Raw genomic sequence first — 25,962 nt, 5'->3', positions numbered from 1 at the left:
CATTTTCAAGAAAAACATCAATCCAATAACTTACTTTTAAGATTTTTTGCAATTGAGCAAATTAATCTAGGAAGACGTGGCGGTAACAGAGAACTTGAGCTCAGGAAAAAAGAATCCAAATGGATTATGGATCTTGAGACCAGAGTCCCGGGAGGACATAATTTGGATGAGGAACTTGCTACACACTTGCACAATGACTAATATATTTTCTGCCTTTCAGCAGCTTTTCACCTGATTCTGTAACTGTGCTGATATAGTGTCTAACATTGTAGTTATATCTCAGTATATCTGATATATGATCTCATTTTAATATCTTTCTCATCTCATTTTATCACAGGAGAAAAGGAAGGGAGCCATCACGTTCCAGGACTCTGCACGGGTTCCCCACCCTTTTCTTCATAAATGATTTTCTGCACGTATTGTGAGATAAGGAAGAATTTTTATTGCACTTGTTTAGTGTTTGTCAATTTTTGGTAGTTTTTTGTGGTATAACACTTGTTTATTAGTGAACACGAAGATTACATTTCTAAGGCCGTTGACACTTGTCTGTTATGTATATAAACAATATGTCTCGCCGCGTAGCACTGGTTATTGTACAGTCCACTTCTATCTTGAATGAAAAATAAGATTCTATGCTTTATCAACTAACTATATTATTACACCGGTCCTGTCTATCTATCTATCTATCTATCTATCTATCTATCTATATATGTATAAGCGCATTTTAGCTAATTTATTGACAATTTTAGGTTGAAATGATTTTATAATATGGTTTTATAATTCATTTTGTGGGAATCAACCTATTACTTTGTTCATAGATTATCCATGGATCTACTTCCATCTTTCTCAATTCTTATTCTGTGAAAACTAACTGCACGATGGTATTGACATCCTATCCTCTTGCTATGGTATTTACACCATATAAAATCCTTTAATATATGTATATTATATACTTATATTATCCGTACTATCTTTTGCACACAAGCACCTTTTTGCACCATATTTTTTGCACATTTGCACATATATATATAGTATAAAAATACAATAAAATCATAAATAGTTCAAATTGGGATCTCGTTTTTAGAACAAATAGGGATATGGGGCATTTTCTCTCTTTAAGCACTTAGACACTTTATATATAATATTTTAACATGGTTGAGCTACGCATCTTGGATGATTGTAACAGGATTATGTAGAGGGGCCACGTTGTATTTATACTGAGATATGCCCATCTGCTTTTGTAATCTAGTTGGTGAATAGCAAAAAGAATATTGTGCCAACCAGGATTGATTATCATTATCAGGAATACAAAAGCTTCATTTTTAATCATTTGAATTTATTCTATGAATTTTAGGTTGACTGATATTTAATTTTATGATATGAATTCTAACCTGTTACAGTCACAAAACATCCAGAGGCATTAAGCCCAAACACATTTTCAAATTGTATTTGCATTTAACGCTATGCATACTTGTAATACCATCAAATGTAGTAACTCTTCTATGTTTACATGTTGCTGATTGTTTGCACTATTTAAAGAGGTATGCCGCTCATGCGCTGTTGTGTGAGCAAGGTCGGAGTTTCCGACCGAAACGCGTCATGGCGACATGGTGGCGAACTAAATAAACATCACTATTGACGAATCTGGGTCTGCTCTTGCTTTCTGGCAACACGAAGGAGTTAAGGCAAGGATTATTGATATATATATATATATATATATATATATATATATATATATTTATTATCTACTGGCGGTCGCCAGTAGATAGTTATAGTTAGGACCGAGTTTCCATAGGAAATCTCAAAATTCTATTTTGAATAACTTTGGCGCCGATTGACGAATCTTCGCGAAATTTTCAAAACTAATGGGGCGCTCCACTCCGCTCCTACCCTGAAAGTCTCGGGGTGATTCGTCAAGCGGGGGCCGAGAAAAAGGGGGGGTCCCAAAACACGTTTTCCCCATGGATTTTTCCATAGGGACTTTAGTCGCAGCTACAGCCCGAACGGCTGAACAGAATTACGTGAAATTTGGCAGACAGGTTGCCATAAGGTCCGTTTGGTGCATTCTGCAGGTTTGGTGTAAATCTGTTCAGTATTTTCAATATATATATCTATACGCGCGCACTCGGCCGTCCGCGAGCGCACTTCTGATTGGTTGTTACATCTTAGTAAACATTCGAATCGGTCGAAACCAGGAAGTGTCGGCCGCCATTTTGTCTCTCACACTGAGAGGGGGGTGAAACACAAAGCAGAAAAACAAGTAAAGGGGGCACGCTGGACAGTTCCTGACCCCCTAGCAGGGGTCAAGGGGTCCCAGGCGGTCCCCCAAGGGCAATTAAAAAAATGTAATTTTTTTCGGTAAATTGCTGAGTGTGCGAAGCGTGCGTGCACTATAGAAATGAAAAAAATTCAGCGAGGTTCGCGCAGCGTGCGTGCACAGTATAAACGCTTTAAAATAAAATCGCACTGTCAATCCCCCCGTGTGCACACGCTGCGCGCAGCGCAGTGTGTGAGCATGGATTACAAAAGGATTAACAGTTTATACCAAAACCCTTAACAACAAAGTGTATCATGTGTCCTCCTTGTGCGGACGGTGCGCGAAGTGCCCACCGTGCGTGCACGGTGCGCAAAGTGCACCGTGCGTGCACGGCACTAACTGCGCAAAGCGCACCGCGTGCCCACCGTGCGCGCACCGTGCGCGCACGGCACGAACGTCGTACAGTAACTTAGCATTTAAAAAACCGTACAAATTCACTGAAAAAACCATAGGTTTCACACACGTTATAGTTAGGAATTAGCATTTAAAAAACCTTGCAAATTCACTTAAAAAACCATAGGTTTCACACATGTTATAGTTAGCTGGGCATTTTCCTCATGAAAAACCAATGAAATTCCCCCGTTATAGTTAGTGCAGGCAACTATAACTCACGCGACCGTAATCCGCTGCTGATGACGTCAGATATTACATCACTAATGACATATGTGTCTTTCTGAAAAAAAAAAATATATATATATGTATAGCTAAAAAAAAAGGAAGAAGACATGGGTATATAAATGTGTAAATACAGTGATGTAATATCTGACGTCATCAGCAGCGGATTACGGTCGCGTGAGTTATAGTATATATATTTATGTATTTATTTCAAACCCAGTCTTCTTCAATCCTTAAAGCAGGCACCAGCAACACGGAATATGGGAGAAGAGTTTATTTAGACAAAAACAAGACGGCGCGTTTTGGTGGACACAGCCACCTTGATCACATAGCGAGGCCGCCATGTTTCAAGCCTTAAATATCACAGTTGAGTGTCAGACAAGTAGTGGCCATAGAAAACATACTAATGCATGCATCTATCAAAAATGTGAATGTAAAATTATAAAAAACACTAATGTTTCATTATAAAATTCAAAGCATGAAACATATAGCAAATTAGTTCATTTCTATTACAGCCTGGAAAATCATCAAAATTTCTGGAGTTTAACCAAGTCACATAGGGTTCCCAGATATCCTTGGGATGAGATAGGTGCTGTTTGATGTTTTCCTAAGCTACACTTGGGTGTCCCCTGACTGGCTGTGCCAAGATGCAGTACTTAGCTGGCTTTTATGCTATGTGGATTCTAAGCTTGAAGAAGGCCTTGTATGGCTCTTGTGTGTCCATTTGTTTATATGGAGCATATCGACATGCAATCTGCTCCTGAGGGTTTGACCCGTGTTTGTCCCCTTCAGAAGCAATGGATCTCTTTCCTGGATGTAGACCTGTTGACTTGTTGTCACTAGCTCATTTGCATTATGAGATAAACAATTTATAGGTAAATAAATATTGCAATCAGTTAGTGATCACAGACAGCATATTGAAAGGTACTATTTTTGACAGGCAAGCAATTCTCGATCCTTATTGCTCTGAAATAAGCATAAACAAAATGGTGACTACAATCAAATGTGCTCATAAACAGTATATGTTGTGTAATGTGGAAGCCGAATATAGATACTTGAATAACCATTGCGATATTTGATAATTTGATTGTTCTATTGAATTGCCATTTCTAATGCTGACCTTTTTCACAAATAACACTTCTAACCTAGTTATTATTATTATTATTATTATTATTAACATTATTGTTGTTGGTGGTGGTGGTGTTGCTATTATTATTATTAGTAGTAGTACTAGTAATAATAATACTAATAATAATAATAATAATAATATTATGTCACTGGCATAACCCAGAGTTGAAACCAAATAGCAAAGTACATGATGGGAATCTTGGCCATTTGCAAGTAACTTAATGATGAATCATGTGTGCAACACAATAATAACAAAATACGATTTTAAATATCTTTGGAATATTTTACATTTACATAAGATGCAAAACAATGAATGGACTTACTATGATTCCCTAGCACGAATCTTAACCCAGTCATTATATTTATCTTTGAGATAAAACCTAAACCAACATCTGTCAGCACATTAAAAATAACTGTTTTTCAGCTGCTGTTATTAATATTATATTCTTACATTATGAAATGAGAGCAGCTAAAGACCATATAGTCCTTAAAATTATTTTTAGAATGGTCAGATGGCTTAGTGTCATATTTCATCATTTCTAGTTGGGCCTGTATCTGTCAAATGCTTGATAATGCTAAATTAAATGTAAATCATAAATATAGTCATGATAAATTGAAGTATAGTCTTTATTGGAACTCATCATGAATGTTTAAAAGGGGTTTGATTGTGTCAGAATCTTGTTGGACATGCAATAACAAATGTGGTTTGTAAGAACAGATGATATTCTCTTGTAGTAGGGTTACTTTTGTTTGTAAGGCAGTACGGAATAGCATTCAAATAGTAGTCAGAATTAATATATATAAATCCCTAATGCTAACTCTTTCCAATTTACCTCCACACACCACACCAGTAGGGCATGGTCAGCATCGTTGGCTGTTGAATGGTGCTAGGATAGACAAGAAACCAATTTAAAAAGTACATAAATCTAAAAGACTTCCATCAATAAATGAGTAAATCAAAGATTTCTTATTACTCTCAAAATAGGAATGAATTATGTATCGTTGAGATTTATACAATTATGGTTGGAATGACTTTTGCAATTTATTTGCTTAAAACAAAGATTTGCCTGTATTTCTTTTAACTCTTATTTATTTTCCTACCTACATATTATGTCTTCTATTTTAGTTGTTAATGTTGAATATAAATGTTGTGGTATCACATTTAACTCTGATTATTACTTAATGGTCAAGGTACATGTGCTACAATCTTTGCTTATTGTAATGCATATGTTGGCATAGGAGACATCTGACTGTTAACTCAAATAATTAATCTTGCATGTTTTCAAACTTTAACTTATCCACAGTTTTTGCAAAATAAACTACATCATGTACTACACATATTCCCATAAGTTAAATTTTCCATGTAGACACAATTACAATGAAACTTGAAATCTAAAAATAAACTAAAAAAAAGAGAACACATAACAAACACCATGACTGGGAGGGGAAGGAAAACAGTTCTGCATCACTTATCATACCAATAGCACAACAGAAACAATTGCAGGTACAATACCAGAGTGACAAATGTGCACACACATGCCATAATGCAGCCGCGGTCGGTAGTAGGAGTAACTGCAGGGCGGTGACGTGGGGAGGGGCAGGGTGGGGGGTAGTAAACTATGGATTCCGGAGGTTTACAGGTAAGTTAACATATAAATTAATAAAAGGAATTTCGTTGCGTGCACAGCATCGCATTTGGGGATGCTGTGCACGCAACGAAATTCGTTTTATTAAATTATATGTTAACTTACCTGTAGTAAACCTCCGGAATCCATAGTTTACTACCCCCCACCCTGCCCCTCCCCCTCCCCACGTCACCGCCCTGCAGTTACTCCTACTACCGACCGCGGCTGCCATAATGTCAGCAAGCTGACCAAGTACATTATACTGTCCAGGTTTTGGGCTTCTAGGTTCACTCTGAAGACACCCAGGAGTGAACCGATGGTGTCCATGATCAAGTGTATTTGGTCAGTCCCTGTCCTGGGTCAATTTTCTATTAACCATATTGATATGTTAGTCCCTGGACTTCGTCCAACTATGGTGTAGGATATTTTACTTTTGTTGCTGGTGACTATGCTCCTCCTCCAAGAGGGTTAATGTTAGGCCTGGGCGAAAATTTCATTCCGTTCGCGGAAATTGCGATAATTTGATATTTTCGCGTTCCGCGGAGAGCGCGAAAATGTCAAAATTTCCGGTTTCCGCAGCTTGGCGATAATTTGTTTCTTGCTCGCGCTGTAAATTAATACATTCTCTCGCGCGCGCGATCGCCTTACCTGAATCCCTTTGTTCGCCGACAAGTTTTCTTGATCCGGTCGCGTTGTATTGTTTTTAGCCATTTGCGCTGTCTCGCGACAGTTCGCGCCCGCAGTGACGTCATGCATCGCGCGATCACGTCTTTCTTCTCGCGATCATGCACCGCGAGACAACTCAAAACAAGATGGCCACGCCCGCAAGCAACCACATGGGTAAGTTGGCGACCCGCAACCATGCAGAAAATCTCGCGAACATGCCGGAAAAAAACTTCCGCATCTTCGCGATATTTCTGCTTGTTTGCGATAATTTTAAACATTTTCGCGATAATTTGCGAAAGTTAATTTAGCAAATTCCGCCCACCCCTAGTTAATGTCAATAAAGTACACTATTGGGGATAGCACATGAAAGAGTCCTGCTGCAGCCTGCATCTTACCTTCTGTTGGTTAGTTTTCTGAACTACGTTTGTAGTAATATTGGAGTGAAGCACATGTGGTACATGATCTTCATTCTGCTTGAAAGGCTACAGTAGCTTACTCATTGCTTTTCAATATTTCAATTAATGTGGTGTAGGCTTCTTTCTAACAGTCATGATGGATCTGTTATGGTGCACATATTATTAAACTGCTTTATTTATTTTACGTTTTGGCTAACATTTGTCATCAGTGACTGCATAATTATGAATTTGATGCATTTGCCACATAATCCATCATCTACTACATATTCTGTTGATTTTAACATAAAAATAATTTTTTCTAGCTCAAATGAATCAAAAGTTACAAAAAATATGGCGATTCTGGTTCCTGCACATCACAAGACTTTTTCCAAAGGTTGACTATCATTCAGTTGCTTATTGATCTATTTTGGTTTTAAATTGGTTCTAATTAAGGTGAACTCTTTTCTCAGCCACTGTTACCAGGTAAGTAAGAAGATAAGTGATATTTACTGTATATAGTTAATTAAAACCAACAAAATAATGAATAAAACCAAGCAGATGAGATACTAGGACAGTATGAAAATTGAATACAAGATTAATAAATGCATAGTTACAAATTAATTTAACATGTGTCCTCATCAGCCTTAACCATAACACATTCTTAGCAATTGCCAAGAAAAAAGGGATTGGAATAATAATAAATTGCTGTGTGTGCTCATTGATGTGTGAGCTTTGCTGTGCGAATAAGCAAAAGCAACTCACAATTTATAAAAACTGGAACCTCTAAAAAAACAGCGGTTTGATTTCTATCCAGCTGTATTAAAGGAACATTAAAAAATGGCAAAATGTCAAAAATAGTAGTCCTCAGTAGCACCAGTCTTGTTTGGAGTCTTTTCAATTTCCATAATCCTTCATTCCGGGCTGAACGGAGGGGGCCCAATCTGGAAGAATGGTTGTTTTTGGAATTAAGTATTAGCGGCCCAGGGCATTCCAGAGACCATGTCTATGCATGCTCTTGACAGTTTGTTTTCTACCAGTGCAATAATATTTACTAACTTGCAATTTAGCTGTGGGTCCTCTGGTTTGAAACAAGCTATCATAGCCTGTCTCTGAGTATGGATCCCATGAAAGTTAAACTGTGGTTTAAGCAGGCAAGACCTCTTGTCCTTCAGGCTGATACACATGCAGATCAGATGTGCCATGTCCTCATTTCCATTGCCATACAAGCAGCAGCACAATGGGATTTGCCCCCTCAGCCATGGTGGGAGTTGAAGGATAGCTGAAAGTTTTCCCAGCCAATGTTTCTAAGATTTTTCCTTTGTATTCCTGGGATATCCTATATTCTAGGATGAAGTATAGCTGTGGGCTAAGTGATTTATAGCCATTAATTGTCATCCAGGCATGACTTCTTGCTGAGAAAGTGGCTTTATCTTTTGCTAGGAAGAGGCTCCTTATTTGCTTCCACACCACTTTTTTCATGGGTAGTTGGGGCATCCCAGAGCTGGGAGAGTCCAGTGGTTGCAAGGGATTCCTGTAGGAAGTTTCTAGGCGGTGATGTTGTTCTGTGCTGGAGCTTTTGCCAGAGTTGATGATTTAGGCTGTTGAGGAGGCTTTCCTAATGTTGTGCCAACAGGCTATGAAGGCCCCTTGTCTTGCTAGATGTTGTTTGATAAGGCCGAACTCCAGCCGTATCGGTGCTGCAGAGGCATTAATCTGTATATTAAATATGATTCTGTAGGCCCTAACTAATGCGGTGTCAAGGGTTTTAGAGTCTCTTCCTCTCAAGGCTTCACTACCATACGTGATGGTGGGCAGACTTTTGGATTGTACAACCTGGAGGAGAGGGGAGAGCATAGGGCTTGTCAGCCTGGATTTTAAGTCCCTCATGGTAGTTGCTAGAGCCATCCCTTTCTTTCTAATCAACTCAAGCTGGCTAGTAAATTGACTACCATTATCGATAGTTACTCCTAGATATTTGTAGCTAGTTGCATTCTGAATGTGGGTGTTGATCAGGGACCGGCCATGAGTTTTTTTTCCTTCACCTTTTTTATGGTCATTGTTTTGGTTCTCTCTAAGTTTACTTCAAGGGAGTTGTCTGCTGCATATCCCTGCAGTATATTTTGGAGGTGTTGCATGCCCACTTGTGTATGGCTAACCAGAACCACATCAGCAGTGTAGAAAATACTGGATAGAGCCTTGCCACCCATCCAAGGAGCATGTGCATTGCATGAGTTAAGGGCCTGTGCCATGTCTGCCATGTCGACATTGAACAGGGTTGTTGCAAGCACACATCCTTGTCTGAGCCCTTTGGTGGTAGAGATATGCCTTGAGAGTTGTGTGCCATAGCACACTTTTACCTGCACCCAGGTGTCTGTATGTAAAATAGTAGCATGTCCAGGAGTGCTTGCCGAATTTTCCAGAGTGCCAATTTTCTCCAGAGACTTGCTCAATTTATGTTGTAAAATGCTGCCCTGAAGTCTATGAAACAGAGATGCAGTGTCTGTTTTTAGGACTTTGCCATGTTCTTGAGCAGTGACATAGTTAGGATGTTGGTTGCTGTACCTGCGGTTTTAGAGAAGCCAGTTTGATTGAATGTTATGATTTTGTGCTCTGCTGCCCAATCCTGAAATTCTTCTAATAGAGTGTCAGCAAACTAATAGAGTGCCAGTACCTGTTACCAGGTGTAAAAATGACAAAATAATAAAGTAAAAATGACACAAAATGTGCCTCTTTATACCACATAATTTGCCTTTCCTTGCCAAATAATTTAGTCAGTCCTGCCACATAATTTGGCCCTCCTCTGCCACATAATTCCAGTGGCCCTGGGTATAGTGTAGCTTCCCTAGTATTGTTATAAAAAGGCTTTTAAATCACAAATAGTATAACTATTGACTATAGAGGCAGTTTTACACATATAGCTTATTTTAAATAGAACTTGATTCATGGGCAGTAGGCAATTAATGACACAGCATGGTGCCTTATTATTTCGGGTAAAAGAATGTTAAAATTGTCGGTGTGCAGGTCCTGGAAGCCACTGCAGAAGTCGCTTGTGTGAGAAGATCTATAAAAGTGTTTGAACTGTTTAGTTAGTTGGATGTTGCTGCATATTTCTCAGATGGATTAGGTTATGCTGAAAGAAAAAATCAATCTGCTGACAATTTTTTGAGGCTCGAACAATTCTTAGATAGAATGACCTGGACAGAAAATGGTTATGTAGAGGTATTAGCTGTATATGACTTCCTGAAATGATAAAACAATGAAATGCTGTTACAACAAAAATTCAACCAAACGGTACTATATTATCATATTAGAGAATGGGCACGTACATTGTGTTTTGTAAATCTGAGGTTAAATATGTCTCTGAAGAGTGTTGGAGACATTTCAACATATGGTATCCGATTGACTGAGGTATGAGTGAATTAGAAGTAGAATGTCATGCCCCTTCACAGGACAAGGATTGAAAGGCAGAGTGTCAATAGGATTATGCTGCTAAATACATGAATATATATTTATAGCAGTTGAATGTATGTATGCATTTGTTTTATCACAGGGTGTGGTAATTACATTACACAGTTTGGACTGTTTTCTGAATAGAAATGTTATGATAATGTATTAGTACATATGGCAATATTTCATACACATATTCACCCGTTGTTTGACAAGAGTTTGACATTCAATAGTAAAATCTTTATGTAAAGACTATATATAATTTAGAATAAAATGATCCTGATACGGAAGTATTCGTTGTGGGAATATAAACACCTTATTGTGTGAGAGGTTTTGTGATGCGTAATTCTGGGTAATACATTATTTGTGCGAATTATACATTTTTATGCTGCACATAATCATAATTGATGAATTAATAATGTTGCACTTGTAAAAATAAACACAAGGATATCTTTTTCCTTATCCTTATCCTTGGACGAAGTGTACTGATTATGTAGCAGGAAAGGCTTTCTAAAAACAAGCAGCATGTACAGGGTTTCTTAGAATAATATCATATCAAAATAATGTAGCTAAACGAAGTCTGCTAAAATGTGTAGAATATAAAGCAAAAATGGAGAACCAAAGATGGTTCAAGAGGGCCTCATCACAGTATAGTTATGCCACATGTGAGACATTTTCTTGAAATGGATACAGATTTCTGCTGTTCTGCTCATCTCACTCCTGCTCATTCTCCCTTCCAATCAGTGACCTGCTGCAAGCCTTCTCTCCCCACAGTTTTCGCAGAGCAAATTGTGCTATGACGTGGATGCTAACTTTTCTTAGAAAGTGTGTATTGCAAATGAAGCTTTTCATCATGTTCCCAAAGGATCATTTTGAAGGACTTCCATTGGAAGTTCAGGTGTTGGCCTGCAAAAGAACATTACTTTGTGAGCCTTGGTTTGAGAATGTTTCATATTGTATTTTACATCTCTGGTCTGCAGTTGCTGTGGAAGCAAAAAGAAGAATTATTTCACCTTAATAAATGGGTTAGTGCTAAAGGTCTTAACTATTGCAATTTTGCTTCTGATCTGTTCAGTGTGAATTAATCATAATCATGTCATGTGAATCTGCAGTTTTACTAATTGTTTATGTGTAAAATGTGTCTAACAAAACCATGGTTTTGGAGATTCAGGGGGTGACTTCTCATTTTCCTCCCGAGAATCGGTTCTATTTACTTGAGACTTTCCTTTCCCTTTGCATATGCTGTCCGTACTCATGTATGAGTTTGACACCTAGAATCTGAAGGGAATCAAATGCTTAAATAGGGATTAATACTCAGATTTCCGATTTTGTATCTGGGTCTTGATGACATTTATGTGCCTCACTTTTATTAATATTTCTGTAATGCATTTAAAAATATATTTTCCTTGAAATATTGAACGGTTCTAGTTACATTTTTAATATTCAATTCTTACTGTGCTAATTTTGTGGATTTAATTTAAGGAGGGTAATGTCTCTTTCCGTAAGATCAACAGAAACATAGGAGCCAACATTCCAAAGGTTTCAATCGATTATTGGAGTACCGATTATTGGAGTACGGATCCCAAAATAGCACACTTTTGAATCCAATAGTCCCACTATTTACCAAATTCAAGCATTGGAATAGTGCAGGGAAATTATAAAACAACAGCAGATAGTTATCTCACCAAATACTGAAGTTCATAAATACCAAATCACTTCACACAGAAAAGAAGAAACAGAAAAAACTGAGGATAGAGAAAAAAGGGATTTGAGGTGTTTACTAAGTAGCAAGTCTTTGAGATAGATGTTAATTCATTTTTGGTCTTTCTATAGCAGATTAATCACCTGAAATGTTTGCATTTGCTCTGATAAACAGGCCCTTTTGTGGAAAGCGCACAAGTAATTTCCCGATATGAAAATCAGTTTGGCATTTGAACAGTGTCTTATGACAAACGTTGGCAGAATTGTCTAATACCTTGAAAGTGAAGGCGCTACAAAAAGTGTTAGCACAGACATGCTAGAATTCCACCAGAAGAAGAAAAAAATGCCTATATTTTATAAGAGGACATTGCATTCTCTCAGTTATCTTTGTGATCAAATCAGTAGTGATTGATCAAAAAAGAGTAAGAAAAAGTGGCAAGCTTTGTAGCACAAACCTTGTGAATTGGTACACGCTCATCAACCCAACTGCTTCTGCTTTTCAATTCTCATGAATAGTCATCTCCCAATATAGGGAAAATAATTAAGTAGATGCTGATTACCACATTGGAGGGACAAAGGAATCTTTTATTTACTTTCCCCAAATCCCAAAGTTTAGGGATAGTGGAGGGACAAATAGATACAACACTGCAGCCCGCGTGGGACCCGGACTGAAGTTGTAACTAACCATTTAGTATAACTGTCTTTGAAGAGTGCAAGGCTTTTTTCTAATTAAAGCTTTATCCAAATGCTGTGCAGTGTACACATCAACAAAACCGATTATATCGGTACATTTATTGTAGAATGGTTATTTTGTAACATAAACAATTTTTATACTTTAACTGATAATAGAAAATAAAAGAAAGTACTGATTTTATGAAGACTACCCATTACTATCTAATGGGGTGACCCAGTGAACCTCAGCATCTGACTAACAGTTGATATAAACAACAACAAAAAAGCACAAAGAAAAAAATCAAAAATTCTGTTCATACCAACAGGATTTTTTGTTGTTTATACTTTATGAAGACTACAGCAGATTAGGTATATGGTCAAAACTTCATAGATAATATATTTATAGAAATATTTCTGATGCAATCCTATATGACCACTAATACAAATATTTATTGTATGTCTCTGTTTGATTAGCTCATCCAGGAAAAATTATATGGAGGGCATCAAGTTAATGTCCACAAACCGAGTAGTGTGAAACAGAATCATTGAGAGATGTTGAGGTGGGCTACAGAAGAACAGGCATTGAGTGATATATACGGTCATGTGGACCAATGGCAATTATATGCAGCAGCCCAGTTAACATACATTTTAAAATGTGTGTTCTTTGGGTGTTTAGCAATAAAACCACTTTGGAGATATCGTTTTACTGCATAATTGGTAGGGTAAAACTGCTTCACATCATACTAAAGCCATACAAAATTGCTGCCAGCAAAAGCCTGATGCTAATTGATTTTGCAAAAATGTGAAATGCAATGGAGCTACAACTGGTTTACCCTATTTTTCCATATACAATTCAATAAGTAAATACCAGTGACAAGTTCATATCTATTGTATGTTTACTTCACAATTTACCACTGTGCACTCAATATGTACCATATGTTATTGTCTTTAGAAATACAATCACCGGTTCAGAGAGGTTAGTAGTCTGTGGCATCAAGTGTAGGAGACTGAGCATTTTTTCAACTCTGAAAAGGTTATGGTGGAGAAAGAAGATTAAGTGATGGATAGGCAGCATAATTTTGATATGCTCAACTTTGAAATCTTTTGGACAAGTTAGATAGTTCAGAGTAGGAAGGGATGAAACCATGGTTCGATATGAAAATCAAGATGATAGATTTGAATATTGGACTGGGATCTTCAGATATTTAACCAACTCATTCTTTGTAGGAAAGATGGAGCCAAATCTCAGGAGATTGAGAAGAGTGTGCTGGAATGTAGAGGGCATTACAAGTGTAGAGATTAGTAGTGAAAGAATCTGAAATGAAGGCTGCATTGACACTTGTCCTTGCAGAGCACACATGCGAAGATGAGGCTTTTCACTAAGATGACAGTAAGAAAAAATCATATTGTGTAGTTACTAAGCAGGTGCACTTTTACTTTTAAAATAGATCATAAGGTTATGGCAGATAATAAAGGAGATTATGGAACCAGGAAGGAAAAATAGTCAAGATCAGATTGTTTTGCTTGTCCCTGACAAGCGAAAGAATTAGAAGTCATATCTAACTACAAATACTTTCTACACACATATATTTGATTGCAAATAGAACTAACACAAACATATTCTAACTATGTTACCAAATTTATTGTGAAACAGAAAGTAAAACTATTGTGTGAACACAATGGATTCCTCTTCCTAGCGTGAGATGGGATGCTCTCCACAGGGTACAACAGCTGCTGCAGTCACGATGCCCTGTCTTTCAGGTCACAATGCGTCGAGAGGACAGAGGGGAATGGACCAATTCAGAAGCAGTGTCTATGATAGGATCAGTTAATGTAATCACGTAGGACATTGGGATGGCTGCAGTGAACTAACTAGAGGCTCAAGCCAGGGTAGGCAACTGAAATGGCAAACTAGTGATGGCACTACTGAGTGTCCTGAGGAACTTATAAAACTTAGTAGACATCTTGGTGGGGAGATGGTGAAGACATGGCACAAAGAATATATCATGGTAATTTTGATCTCACAAAGTAGAGCAGTAATAGTCATACAGAATAGGATGCGAAACTGATATGAAGAAGCTGTGGTGAGGATTTAGACTTTATGACACATCACAAGAGTACATTTTGCAAGTAACAAGAAAGAAAACAGGCTTGTCAGAGCAGTATTCACAGCACAGCATAAGGTGGCAATGCCTTCTCTAAGGAGCAGCAACAGTAGTATGGAAGGGGGCATGAAACAAGCTTATATGTGAAATTCTTCTCTACACCAGACATCCAAAGCTTCAAACAATAACCTGCATCGATGCAGACCTGAATGTCTAACACTTACCTCAAGCTTAATCCTGACAAAGCAGAATTCCTACTATTTGCATTAACAAGTAACAGCTTGTCCACACGTGGCTCAGTTACATAAATCTGCGTGGATACAAACCCAAACTTTAACCCAATGCCATGTCACTGGGATTCACCATAGAAACCAATTGCACCCTGTTTGTACACTTATCCCGAAAAAAAGATGGCATGGTACAGCTCCAGTCCTTAGGAAGGTCAAGCCATTTCTCCCAGAAAATGACTTCAGAACTGCTGTTCAAGCCCTCACTCTCTTACGTCTGGATGATGGGCCTTGTCGATGGCCCATGTCCATGGCCTGCCATACTCCACATCGGCACTGTTACAAGGCATCCTACATGCTACCACATGCTTCAAAAAGGACCTGAAGAGATATGACTACATCAGCTCCACCCTAATGGACCGCCACAGCCTCCTCTTGCCAGTCTGCATCACCTTTATAACCTGCTGCAACATCTGCAAAATTATCAGGACCTGCACACCTGACTGGCAAGCTCACCATCTCCAGTGTCTTTTGGCAATCCCAAAGACAGGACACTATCAGATTGGAGATTTGAAAGTGGAAAAAGGAAAAAACAAGGCAAAATGCTTTCACCATCTATGCACCTTGGAAGAGGAATGATATTCCGAAGACCATCAGGACTGAAACACCCCTCTTCCAAATTAGGAAAGAGCTGAAGCTTCATCAATACCAAGAACACTACGTCATGAAGTAGTAACAGCCTGTAAACCAGCTACTCCTAGGTTTGGTCTGTAGAAATATCATATGTATACATACAATGAGCAATGGGGAAAATAACAATGGAAAGATCTTCAAACAGTATGTCTGCTGTCATCCCGGACAGCAGGGCCACTAAGTCAATCTACATATTTTCTAAATATTTGCCTTGAATTCTGAGTGCTGGTCTTTCTCAGCTTTTAAATTGAAGGTGGGCAGTGACACCACAGAATCATGGTGGCTTCACGTGGTCAGATAACACAATGTCATGGTCTGGCACATGAAGTATCATAGAGTTACTCTTTCTAGTAATTACCCCTTCATTCGAAAATGAAATCTTTACTGATACCTTGCTGTTCTCCATACAATGTCAAGCCTAATTTATTCTATGAGGATATATGACAATATCTCCCCAGCACTAAATAAACTATATTGACTCACCCTTTGAGGTGAGGATCAGTTTCAAAGTAAGTTGCATTGTAGAGAAAGCAATTCACCAAAGAAAAGCATTATTAACTACTCCTCTGGCATATAAACTCAATAGAAATCATTGAACTAAATACAGAAAGTAAATGATTTTCTGACATTAATGCCTTCACATGGAATGTAATTCTACAGAAAACCAATAGTTTGATTTTTGTACTGTTTTCATGTTAGGAATTGGGGTGGTTCCTGAAAGGTCTTAAGGGAAGGGTGAATCAGCGGCCTTTAGGAAGAATGGATACATTCTACATGTTTGTAAATCTACCTTCCTAATATTTTCTTAAACACATTTGAAGAGAAATATGAACATATAAATATAAAAAGGTTAAAATAAGTTTAAATTTGAATTGTATCTGCAGGTTTAAACCCACAGGTCCATATATTCTTCATACTACAGATACACAGTCATTAAGAACAGTACATTCAGTAAAAATAGAGGCCCAGATTTATCAAAAAAAGATGCAGCACAAGATAACCTGCTTTGCTGCACCAAAAGGAGAGCGTGGTAATGTGTCATATCTATCAAGATAAAGTGCATTCCTGTTCTCTCCTTGTGCTGCCACACTTGTGGCTGCCTAGCACCAATGCAGGAACTCTTGTGCCGTGGTGCACAAAGGAACACCTTATTACACAAGACAAACCTCAGAGATGCTATCCATTTTCTAAGTGTGTTGCAAAATGCAGCACACTTAAAAAGAGAAAATATCAAAGAGAAATAAAGATATTTCTCCTCGTTGCTCCTCTATTGGGAAGGTGTGCAATTTTGACGCATACAGAGTTTTACCAGTCTTGATTAATCTGGTAATGTATCAAAATCCATGGGTGGCTGCATGGGAATACCTGTGCTCCACCCGTGTAAAGCCTTCCAAGAGCAGATAATGGAAGGCAATGGCTTGTGCAGCCTTGCATTATTCTGAACTTTCTAAGCCATACAGAATAGTGCAAGCTGGCCTTATCTGGCTAGGTAAATCTGACTTAAGGATTGTGCTACACTTGAGTCCCCCTGTATGATGCAAGCAAGGCAACCCTATGATAAATCTGTCCCAGAATGTTTTGCAAATTGGGTGTAAAGGATTCTCTTACAACCTTACATTTCCTTAGATTTACCCACTCAAACGTTTTCTTGTGAGAAAATCCTTTTAAGAGCACTAAACCAAGTAGTGGTTTTATTCTCACCACGAAGGCTGTCTGTGAATGCAAGCTAAACATACTCAAAGTGCTTTGAGGAGTGGGCACACCTGTCTCGGATCTCAATGACCCAGATGTAGTATTACCCAGGTTGCAATTTGTGACCTGTATTTTTGGTGACCCTTGAGGAATTTTGCCAACTGGCCTATGTACCATTAGGTTGTTTCACAAAATTCCAAATCAGAATGGGGTGCAATCTGACCTACTCAGTTCATATTTGTGAGATAGGTTGCAAATTGTGACTCACATTGATTGAACAGAATCACAGGAACAGTGGCCTGCAATGGTTGGCAGTCCACCATGTTGGCAACTAAGTTTAAAGTTTATTATTATTTTTTTTAATACAGCTTGTTTTCCTTATAGAAAAACAGGGCTAGATTTAAAAACAGACATTTTCTTTTCTTTTTTTATTTCACTGTGAGTTGTCAGTGGTTTTTGATCAAATGCCTACTCTCCCCTGCTCTCCCTGAATCTTTTTTCAGCATTTATAAAAAAGAACTGGTCCAAAGAGGACATATTCCTTTTTGCGTATGGGCTACCACCCCAGCTTCAGGGTCAGCAGCTTTTCATTGATTTGCGAGATGGATTAGGGATGTAAATCGTTCATACATTACATAGAGATTTGGTGGACACTCTTTCAAAATACCCAATCAGTATCCATTTACAATCCCATTTTAGGGGCTGGTAAAACTTTGCAGGCAACTAAAACAGGACGCATAAATTGCAAATAAATAATAAGTGGCGGTTTAAGCTCTGATTCGGAGTGATTGCCACTGAAAAAATGGCCGATAATCTAGTCCAAAATAACCTCCTGAATAATACTGCCATTAGCATAAGAAATGTTTTGACAGTTTGCACAGAATCTTTAAAACAACCATGTGAGTGTTCTTTTTATAAAGTATTCACACTAAACCATTGCAAAAGCCGTGGTTATGTGGTAAAAACCCTTGAAACTGTCTGCAGGCTGGGTAATTTTTGGAGTTCTTTATTCAATAACACAATAACGCAAATAATAAAAACTGGAGATCATTGTAGTGAAAAAATCCAGTAACAAGTTCATTTTCTACACAGCGCCGATACCAGGTCCCGTTGTCGGTCTAATGCACAGTATGGGGCCCAACAGGCTCTCTTTAGAACCCTCCTGTATCTTCATTTCTGGGCGAAAATCAGAATCGTTTTCTTTGAGCCGGCGCCAGATCAGAGGCCTGCCACGTCCCTGTCTGTCCTCTTTCTAAATACAATATTTGCTGTCAGCTTTGAGACTTTGGGATTGTGCAAAAATTTGTGCAGAGTCACCCGGCAATTTACCTAACATCATCCATCAATGTCGTGAGGTCGCGACTCTCTTGAATGATGCTTGTCTAGCAGCATCGCAGATGGAGGCCTGAGACGCACTTCACATTTGAAGTGATTCAGAAACGAGAAGGAATCGAGTGATTTTTTTTTTTCACGTTATCGTTCACAATCCCTGCAAGCCGTTGTTTTTCCTTCCACTCTGTTGTACAGAACGTGTTCGGAGAAGCTTCCTCTCTTGCTGCCTTCTCTGCCAAGCCTCCCTTTGTCACTGGTACCAGAGGATGCGCGTCGCATCTGTTATATATTCTGTGATGGACACGCAGCCATTGTTGCTGCGAAATCCCTTAAACAATACCCTTTGAAGCATGCTGATTACTGTAGCAAGACAATAGGGGTGCATGAAGTTCACGTAATTTGTATTCACGTAATTACGTAACATTTTTGTGATAGTTACAAAAAGTTATGCAAAATGGGCATTTGGTGCTATGTTTTAATGCCAAATGCGTCCGCGTGTCTATTTTGGACGCGAAGATTGATTTTGCACAAAAAAGTGTAAGAACCCTAAAGTGTTGCAAAGAGCAAATGCTCCAGTTATATTCGTTCCTCATGTTCCTGCGCCCTTTCGCAAATGTTTGCCACAAACATCACTTAATAAGGTGGTATAATATCATAATTTCAGGAATTAGGCAAAACAAGGATAACGCGAAATTACTGACATTACATTGGATTGCTCCGCCTTAACAGGTATTTTGTGCAAGCCTAGAATAAAGCAGCTGCTCTGATTTGGCATTACCATTCTTATGCCAAGGAATGCACATGCGCATCCGGTAAAGACACTCAAACACTGGAAAAACAACCAAGAAAGACAGACAGACACTTTGGGGCAGATTTATGAGCCCCTTGCACCTCATTTACGCCGCCGTTGCGTCACTTTTGTGATGCAGCGGCGGCGCAAATCCTGCGCCAAGCTGCGGGGTATTTACAACGTGACGCATCTGGCAGATGCGTCACGTTGTAAAGCCCTGCGCCACATGTAGGCGTTCTGGAGCAGGGGGGGCGTTCCGGCGCAGGAACGCCTCCTAAAAGTGTCTGAGTGAAATCTACAAGATTTCACTCAGTCACTTTTAAGTCCATGCTGTGTCAAAACCCTGCGCCTGCTTGAAGCAGGCGTAAGGATTGACGCAGCATGTAAGGGATAGGGCACCCCCGAGCCTTGCTCGAGCTGCGTCGCGCTTGCGACGCAACTCCAGCAATGCGCCGCGTCACGCATCTGCCCATCCGAGTGCCACGGTGCGCCGCATTGTAAATGCGGCGCATCAATGGTGGCGCACGGGTGGGCAGATGCATCGCAACTCTTCTGGCGCATCTCTGCTGATTAGCAGAGATGCGCCAGACATCATAAATCTGCCCCTTTATCCCTATTGCATTCATCTACCTACATACATTCGTAAAATGACTGGAAAGTAAGACCCACTCAGTCCCCGGGCAACGTGTGCGCACCACCCGTTACCGATTTATGACTGGCAAGCTGTGGAGAGTTGTGGCGAGAGAGTCTCCACATAATTTGTCTATTTATAGTTGAATTATAGATCATGTGTGGTTCGCATGGGCTCAAGACGTCTGTCTCCGTATCGTTACAAGAAGAGGTCAGTAACTTCTCTAAACGTAGTATTTTTATTAATCTCTTTTGAACCCTGGGCCTCTGTTTTTAAGTCTCATATTCTTGTAAACCAGAATTAGGAAGACTGTCAGATCTACTGCCACAAAAGATTTGGCAGATCAAATATTTGGCTTCAGAGTCGGGAGAAGCAAAGAGACAAGCCGGCATGGTTGGCACCACCCTGCCTGTTGATCTTCCCGAGGAACACTCTCTCCTCGATTTCACTGATAAACTACATAGCTATGAAAAATGCTTCTTTTGTATGTTTTTATACAGACATTCTACCAGAGAAGTTACACAGAATTCAAAAGACTCCAGCTAGCTTAGTGTAAGCCAGCCCCATGTCTATTGACATGTAACTGAAAACATGAAAATTAATCATATATGTTTATTAAGCGTGCTCAGTTGTGTGCAGGTCTAATAAGGGGCTGATTACAGTCATGCAGTTTTAGAAAATGCGACATCACATGCATAACCGAGTGCCTAATGTAAAGCGTAAGTACACAAATTTGTAAACCTTAAAGAGGATCACCTCCTGCTCTCTGTTCCCTAAAGTGTAAGAATCCCTCAAACTCAGACTATAAGCAAATAAACACAAAGGGGCTGATTTACAGAACTAATCTGAGACAAAATCCTAAACTTACTACATTTGGTATTCACAGAAGGCATTTAGTAGTAGTAAAGTTAGGATTTTGTCTTAAATTAGGATTTCGTCTGAAGTTAGGATTTTGTCTTAAATTAAACTTAAATTAAACTTGTTTGTCTTGAGCTTTGGTTTTAAGACAAAATACTAACTTAGACAAAATACTAACTTTTCTACTACTAAATGCCTTCTGTGAATACCAAAAGTAGTAAGTTTAGGATTTTGTCTCAGATTAGTTCTGTGAATTGTACCCTACACCTACAAGACCATTTTGAAGTAAATATAGCCTTCAAAATAAAATATATGAGAACGTGCACAGTTTGACTTTTGAAACCCTTTTGTGCTGAACGGGTGCTTTGAGTTGGCTGTAAGCGCTATAAAAGAACAATACTTTAAATATTTTAAGTAAGCAGAAAAACAAAAATAGTAGAAAACAAAAAGACAATTACATGCAAACGGCACATGAACAATAGGCAAACCAGATGAAAAGTCATAGGGCCTGATATGATATATCTGTTGGCCCAGCAAACATGTCTTGCATTAACAGAAACCACTTTCACAGTGGTTCATGTAAATGCTTTGAAGGTGTGCTGTGTGGCTCTGTCAATACGGTGGTGACGCACTGCACATTTTCATTTTATTTTTTATTTTCAAAACAAAATCCCAAAACAGGATTTTGTTTTTGAAAATAAAAAAAGACAGCTCACCATGGCATGGGGGATCATTGAAGTTTTTACTTTTACATATCGCCTTCTTTTGGGAGGCAGTTTGTAAAAGTAAAAACTGGACATGTGTCCGCCCTCTCTAAATCGGGCAGGCAGGCACATGGCCAAACCTCTGAAGGCCCTTACTCTTTTTAGGCCATTGGAAGGGTATGACGGCAGTGGAGACAGTGTAGTCCTTGCCATCTACATATTGAAGTCTGGCCTATCTGTAAATCAGGCGGGCAAACTTTAAGTTTGGCAGAGAGGTTACTCAGTTGCAAAGGTGGCAGTGTACCTTCTCCGCCCAACTCTGAATCGAACCCATAATAAAATAACAGTCATTCAGAATAAGTAACAAAATGTTCTGCATGAAAACAAAAAAACTTCTAAAATGTGCAATGTCATCTAAGCCTGATAATAAGTTAAAATAAGATATCAGTGCAACTGTGGCAAATAAGTTGAAGTGAGCCTCCAAAGCAATAATAGCATTTTAAATGATATCCTGGCATCAAAAGATCAAATGTGCAACATGATATGAAAAAAACTAAACAAATTAAGAGCCCCAGTAAAAAGGGCTCCTAAAAGGAAAGATAGTTACCGACAATAACTCAAGTCCATTTCTTCTGTTTTGCACAATACACAACGAACCGTGACCTTTTTAAATACATAACTTTCTGTCAACATGTATTTAGAAAATGGTACACCAAAATAAAAATATTTCTTCTGTTTTCCGTTCATAGACATGTATTGCTACAATACAAATATACTATGAATTTCTTTTCAGCAGTCATTATTCATGTAATCTTTTCACCACAAGTACAATAAATATGTTGCAATAATTCATGTTTTGAATATCAATCTTCCTGCATCCATCATGCCTAAAGAAGATTCACATAATATGCAATGAAAACATTCACTTCTGCAACATGCTACAACCTTCTTCCTCGAAAGGTTTCAATAGCTAAGGAAAGATACATAGACCAGCAATGGCCAGCCACTTTTCATGCACGTTTTTAAGGCTTAGAGTTTGCTAACAGAAAATAATGTTCAGTACATTTTTAATTTGTTAATTAACTTTCTCATATAGAAGGTAAGTGTTAGACCTGACATTCTTGCGTGGTTTCCCCCTAACGTTTTGCCTTCAGACCTCCTATTTTTGCTGACTTCTTTTTGCTGGCCTTAGGACTCTGATAATTTTATCACTGCTAGCCAATGCTAAAGTGCTTGTCCTCTCTGATCAAAAGATGGTAACAATGGTTTTCAGCCAATGGTCATATTTAATTTACTTATAAGTCCCTATTAAAGTGCACTACATGTACCCTGGGCCTGAATATTAAATGCTACTTGCAGCACTGACTGTGCCACGCTCATATGTAGCCCTTTAAACATGTCTCAGGCCAAACACTGCAGAACCTGTGTGTGCAGTTAAACCTGCCATTAGGACCTGGCAAAATAAACCTTATGTCAGGCCTAAACCTTCCTTTTTAATACATATGCGACATCCCTTAGAAGGTATGGGACAGCCCCATAGGCAGGGTGCAATGTATTAAAAAAGTTCAGCATGTACTTTCAAGTTTTACACGTCCAGGTAGTGAAAAACTCCTAATTTTCTTTTTTTTCCTACTGCGAGGAATATCCCTTCCATAGGATCGATCACTTTGGATTTGCCTCATTACATTTTAAAAGTATAATTTTACAATGGGAAGAAAACTGGTTCATGTTTGGTGTCTCTGAAATCTTAATTTGAAATCCAAATTGATGGTGAAGTCGGATTTTAAATTACAATTCTGAAAATGCCACTTTTAGCAACTTATGCATCAGAAACTGGAGCGAGGTATCACTCCTACGCCAGACGCACAGCATGCACTGTGGTTCATAACCAAGATACTCCACTTAATCAACGTTTTTAATCAATTTTATTCCATATTCTCCAAAATGTCATTGCTTTTTGTCCTGTCACATGTGAGGCACTTATGCATTCAAATGTTTCTAGTGCAGCAGAAATGCCAATCCAGGCTTTTTCTGAAGCATGAACCATACATAAAACATCCTCAGTAGTTGATCTCTTTTACTCAATGCATTTTGGGCTTTTCAAAGTCCTTCTTCAGGGGTTCACTACAAGTTTAAAACATTGACATTAGATTGTGTTTTCGGACATCTACGCATAAATAACATACATTACTAAAATACATCAAGCAAGTCAAGCCATGTTTATCAACTGTCCATAACTGATGTTTTCCCTCTAAATGTGCAACCATATTGTAGTAACCACACTCACAGTGGTTTGTAGGTAAAAGGTATTTATTCATAGGTATATCTTCTTAGTTGTACAGCGACCTCCAGCTTCTTCTACTGACTCTCTTTCCTAGAACTACTCAGTGATGTCATTCAAATACATCACCAAGTTCTACAATAGAAGAAAGAAATCTCCACACATCTACCCCCCTTACAAGGAAAGTCAACAGAAAATCGATAAACTAAACATGCTAACAACAATGAACAAAGTGAACCTAGCATAAAACTAATGTAAAATTATCATTAAGCAATGGAGGGAAAAAGAAAATGGCACATTATAATTGGAATAACAAGACAATTATTCACTTGAGTTTGGAATATTAACCTTACACAGGCTACCCATGCTCCACTCTTTTCCATCATCCAGAGTTACCACAGAGTTCATCACTTTTACCACTCTTTGTGGCTTATAAAACTTGCTCTCTCCTTTTTTGACAAATCCCACTCTTCTAGTGAACACCCAATCACCATAATTAATCCCAACAACCTTCACCCCCTATCATAATCACCCTTATTGCATTCATGAGATTCTTTAACTCCTGCTGAAATCCGTTCACGATCCACCAAAACTTGATCTTTCTTTTGCAACCACACAGGAGACTCTTTAGTTGCAGGTTCTCTTGCTTTCAAAGCCACAAAAGGTGAAACTCCCATAACAGAGTGAGGAGTCACTCTATGAGCCCACATCATTTTAACTAATTCCTCCTTCCACAATAATCCATTAGCCAAAGACAATTGGATGTTGTCCATAATGATACAATTAACCCTCTCGACTAATCCATTTGCCTGTGGTCTAAATAGTGCCACCCTGTCATGCGTAATTCCTAATCCTGTAAGAAACTTTGTCATGGCAGTAGAAACCAGCTGGACCCCATTGTCCGTGACCAAACTCTTAGGTATTCCTTCCTCCAAGAACACATTTTTCAAAAATGCAATCACATTCTCAGACGTAATATGTTCCACAGATTTAACTACAAACCATTTACTGTGGCAATCCACCAAAACGATAAAAAATCTATTCCTGACACCTAATCTTTCAATGGGACCCCAAAAATCTATTGCCAACTTCTCCCAGGGTCGATCAGGAATCCACACACACCCCAATGGAGGTTGACGGATCACTCTACACTTATCACTATTATTACACGCCTGGCAATCTCTCACAATCTCTTCCATCTCTCTATCCATCTCAGACCACCAAAAATGTTGCCTCAATCTCCTCTTGCACATGCTTCTCCCCAAGTGTCTTTCGTGTACAAGTTTAATCAACCTCCCTCTCAACATTCTAGGTGGAACAACACGGCTGCACCTCAAAACTTTATCCACCTGAATACTCAACTGATCTTTCACTTTTACATATTGTTGCAATTCCTCACTAAAAGCCACAGCATTCTTCCACCCACCACGTATAGCATCTTTGATCTGTATGAACTCTCTATCTGCACTCAAAGCTTCACTCCACTCTTCTTGTCTTAAAGCCAATTCTACATCACAAACAGTAGACAAAGAGTCCACCTCAATCATAAAAGAAGAATCCCCTTCCTCTTCCTCAACTGGCATACGCGACAAGCAATCGGCTATGACATTCCTTTCACCTCTGACAAAATCGATAGAAAAATTTAAATCCATCACTGACAACAACCATCGAGAAATACGGGGAGTCACATTCCCATCAAGACCCTTACCACCTTTAAAAATATGCAGCAAAGGCTTCTGATCTGTTCTAAGAACGAAAGGCAATCCCCATAAATAAAATCTAAAATGATTCATCGCCCAACAACAACCCAAGGCTTCTTTTTCAATAGCAGAGTAAGATCTCTCTGCACCCTGTAAGCGACGCGATGCAAACCCAATCACTCTTTCTCCATCATCCATCCTCTGGGTCAACACAGCGCCCAACCCAACATTACTTGCATCAGTTGTCAACATAGTTCTCTTTTTAACATCAAAGTGAGCCAAAATGGGCCCACTAACTAGTGATTCCATTCAAATAATACACCTTTTTTCAACAACGCTCTCATAGGCTCAACAGTGTCGGAAAAATTGGACACAAACTTTGA

This window comes from Triturus cristatus, chromosome 7 (assembly GCF_964204655.1).
Source record: "Triturus cristatus chromosome 7, aTriCri1.1, whole genome shotgun sequence".
Lineage (NCBI taxonomy): Eukaryota > Metazoa > Chordata > Amphibia > Caudata > Salamandridae > Triturus > Triturus cristatus.
This window is presented reverse-complemented; position numbering follows the sequence as displayed.